The following is a 4,483-nucleotide window of genomic DNA, read 5'->3' on the forward strand; positions in this document are numbered from 1 at the left end:
AACGCGGAGAACAAATCCACTGGGTCCCCAAATCCTTATACGCGAACGCGTACAGACAACCGCGATCGCGAAGCTTTCGCCTCCAAAACTACGCGAACGCGAACCCATCACTGCAAACGCGAAGAGCAAACCTAGGCCAACGAAAAATCCCTCTACGCGATCGCGAGGGACTTCACGCGATCGCGAAGGCCATTTCTTCCGCAACAGCTGAGATGAAAATCTGCAACTCCAAAATGCCAAAAATGGTCCGATTGACCATCCGAAACTCATCCGAGGCCCTCGGGACCTCAACAAAAAACACCAAAACATCCTAAAACATCATTCAAACTTGTTCCAATCATTAAAACACCTCAAACAACACTAAAACCATCTATTCTCATCGAATTCAAGCCTAAGTTTGCCAAGAACTTCCGAAACTCGCTTTCGATCAAAAACCCGACCAAACGACGTCCGAATGACCTGAAATTTTGCACACACATCCCAAATGACATAACGAAGCTGCAGAAACTCTCGGAATTCCGTTCCGACCCTCGGATCAAAATCTCACCTGTCAACCGGAATTCGCCAAAATACCAACTTTGCCAATTCAAGCCTAATTCTACACCGGACCTCCAAAACCAGTTCCGATCACGCTCCTAAGTCATAAATCACCCAACGAAGCTAACCAAATCATAAAAATTTCGATCCGAGCTCATATACAAATAAGTCAACCCTTGGTCAAACCTTAAAATTCGAAGCTTTCAATTGAGACTGTTCTTTCAAATTCATTCCGATTTCCCTGAAAACCAAAACCAATGGTCTACATCAGTCATAATACATTACACGGGGCAAGTCATGCCCGAGAACTGGCGGTCAAAGTGCAAAAGCTCAAAACGACCGGTCGGGTCGTTACACTTAGGATAGGCTCCAACTTATCAACCTCGTATTCTAGTCTCCTGACTTATCCCGATCTCGTAAAGATTTATACTTGACCTGTCATCTTAGCTACCTAACATTCTTGATCTTTTAAATTATGGTACTTCTGTAAAAGCTATCATCTTTCTATTTTTAGCATAGCTTGTTCTAACGGTGACGAACTGAACGGTCGAGTTGGAGAGTTTTTAATCCATGTTATACTTTATAGTCCGCGGTCATTTTTGACGTACTGACCACATGGTGTCGCTCGTCTCAGATCATGTCTTCTTATTTCTACAGTATTCTAGATTACAACACTGTTGTTGTCTGTGTTCTTTACTCGAATGGTAAAGATGATGCTCGCTCGCCCTGGTAATGTCCCGGAGTCCCATAACAATTGGGGCACAAATTTAGCCTGTCATCTCCACTCCATCTTTTATTATCTCTAAGTTTGGTACTCTTCTAACTAACTTTACCGTAGAGCTTTTACAGAATATGGCCGATGTACTTCTCTTGTACTTCTGCTATTAAGAGTGATTCTGCAATGTTCTAAGTCATGATTTCTATAAACATCTGGGTCTAATACTCGACTCCTGATTTGCTTATCTAATGTAACTCTCGAGCTTCCTCTTCTCTCTCATCCTTTAAGTCGGCTTAAGCTGTCTTCCAATCTGCGGCTCAAGGTATTAGTTATTACATTAGTCTTTCGTGTACGCTATGGAATATCCATGTTTTAATCCTCTAATAATTCAAGCCTTTGTCTGTGACGTGGACTCAATTCTTTCTCTTAACTTGTACCTGAGTTTCCTATAACTATAAGAATATCAATATATATGTTGCATGGATACTACTTCAAAATCTTAAGTGCGGTCATTACATAACTAACTCTAGGTCAGATTGAATTATTCCTTTCGTGCATTCTCAGCTGTCTTTATACGCAAGCAATTAATTTTCCAAGTTTTTCTGCCGCTTGTTACATGAAAACTTGGCCTATCTTAGTGCCCATGCATGTTGGAATTCCGTGAAACTCATATGATCTCGAATCTTACTTTTGATTCTACTTCCCGTTCACTAGTCACTATAGGTGCTACTTTCTTATGGAATGTATATAACTTTCTAATGAGACTGTTGTTACAAGATCTTTTTTTCTTCAGGTTACTATGCTTAGGTCGAAGCAATTGCTTGATTAAAAATGGGTCTTGGACAATTTGTTGATGTTGTAGTTAGTACTGATCTAGTGACAGTCTTTGTGGCAGTCAAGCTGTTATTTTAAGCACGAAGGATCCTAAATATCATTTTACAGCCAAATGTATTGATACTAAAGTCAATTTTATGAAAGACATGGTTGCACGCAATAAGTAAATGTAAAGTGTATATGCACAAATGGTTACAGATCCATTGACTCAGCCGGTTCCTAGATATGCATATTTTTTTCGTGCAAGATCTCAAGGATTGCATATGCTTATATAGTCATTGCTGTTTTATTTATTTAGTTCGAAATTCACTGATATTTATTATTTTTTAAATATTAAATGAGTTGTATCTGCATATACTTATTATTTGAATAGTTGTTTGCATTCTTATCTTAGATGTTTTATTGTACATTCATATAATGGAATGCTTTTGGTGTATTCTTTTGATATTATTGAAAGGTTTGTTGGGTATATATTGGTCAGCCTTTGGCACAAGTGACTGCCTCCATCAATTTAGTATTAATGTAAGATGAGACGAGACTTTAAGCAAATTATCATACGAATAATTTGAGAGCACATGGCTTAAAGATATTTTAGCATTGACAAGTATTGACAAAGGATAATTATAGTGCTTTGTGGATGGAAATAAGCTACACTTAATCTACTTTAGAGAGTCCAGATGTGAGTGTCACGCCCCTTTTTTCTCGCGAAATTGTGTTTTGATATTTCTGGGACAATTCCTTTCCGTGAGGGTAGGGAATTGGATTTGGAAGAGTCGCCACCAAACGGATTTAAGATGCGTTAGGGCACCTAAAGCAATTAACTCAGATAACCAGTCTACATCACTAGAGATCAGGTAAGGGCTCGAAATTACCTTGAGGGAAAGGTGTTAGGCACCCCTCGAGGTCCACAACGATGGGTATCGGCCAAACATAAATTAAATGAATTAGTCTAAAAAGGAGAGGGGATAATTTGGACAAATACAATATTCAATTTATCAAACAGGGATAAGGGGTGGTCCTAAGTTTTTAGCCTATAAGATCATTCCATGCAATGCTCACTACAAGAAAAAGTACTTTTAGTGGCAATAAGTTAATTGCTGCTAAATATTTCTTACAAATGAAAAAGTAGTGGCTAATGAGCATTGGCCAGGAAAATATACCTTTTGCCCGCAATAGAAAAGAATGACCACTAAAGCACTAATTGAAAGTGAAATTTTCAAATCTGTCCCTCCAATATTTTCGAAATCAATCACCTTTTCCCTCCACCAATACTTTTTTAGGTCTTCTCTGTATATCACGAAATTATTTCAGTAGGCACTTTAAAGGCTCTAATCTTTTCTGATGTCCAACTAATCTCTGTCTCGCCATCACCAGCAACCATCCCAGTAACTTCATCGTCTCTCTCTTTCTCTCTCGACACTCTCTATATACCTATTCTCACTGATGGGGGATAGCCTATCCACAATGAATTGAGACCTGAGAGATGTTTCTTGCAAAAAATCAAACTATTTTTTCACTTGTGAATCCCTTATCTTGAGGTTCATGATGGAGAACGAAATATGCGAACTGATATCATATGTGTAATTTTACTATCGCCATATTAAATGCTAAACTCTTGCAATTGTAATCTGATTATTGTTCTTTGTACGGTGGTATTGGATCTGCTTGTGGTTTTGCATTCATGTGTTTGATTTAATGTTGTTTTTATTTGCTTCCATGGTTACTTTACTTCCGATGTTGCGAAAATATATCTTGTAATTTACGTGTTCGATGAAATGCTTTTGTAGACTTTCTGACTCTTGCCTTCCATTTTTATGTTGATTTCAAGTGTTTCGTAAATCTTTTATTGTTTAATATTGTTTGATAGTTGAACATTTATCCAATATCAGGTGCTTCAAACGAGGTGGAGGTGATAGGAGCTATAAAATTGGCTAAAAGTACTAAATCTTGGATATTTCCTATTTCTCCTATTTTAATTTTCCATCTGTCTCTTCTAGTTGCACTGCTTTTGAGTCTTTTGGATTAGTGTATTTGATCATAATTTCATGTTGTCCGTAGGTAAGAATGCAAATTAGTTCTTTTTCATCAATCTAAAAAGCATGTTCACACTTTTCTTGGTCTTCTTACGATTGGCTTTCATCTTTTAGCTAATTATTTCTTTACTTATCTTATATTTCATCAATTCTACAGAATACAATGACAATTCTTGGGGCCAAAGTTATCAAAAGATGGGGTAAAAAGAAGAACATTGACGAGGAGGCATTAGGTGCTGTTGAGAATGATGTTTCAATGGGTATCTAGTTTGATTGAGGTCATCTATTTTAATTGTAGTTATTTTCTTCCTATTTAAAATTTCTTTGCCATATGGAATGCATATGCGGATTAGAAGATTAT

The 4,483-nt window shown here is 37.3% G+C and overlaps 1 long non-coding RNA gene across 1 annotated transcript in view; it reads left to right on the forward strand.

Moving 5' to 3' along the window:
* The window catches only part of LOC109229225, a 1,617-nt gene continuing 430 nt past the window's right edge, over nucleotides 3,297–4,483 (forward strand). Inside the window, exons 1-2 of the long non-coding RNA XR_002068522.1 lie at nucleotides 3,297–3,669; nucleotides 4,280–4,400. This is a non-coding gene — a long non-coding RNA (uncharacterized LOC109229225). The remainder of the gene's footprint in view (nucleotides 3,670–4,279; nucleotides 4,401–4,483) is intronic.

Source organism: Nicotiana attenuata, chromosome 7 (assembly GCF_001879085.1).
Source record: "Nicotiana attenuata strain UT chromosome 7, NIATTr2, whole genome shotgun sequence".
Lineage (NCBI taxonomy): Eukaryota > Viridiplantae > Streptophyta > Magnoliopsida > Solanales > Solanaceae > Nicotiana > Nicotiana attenuata.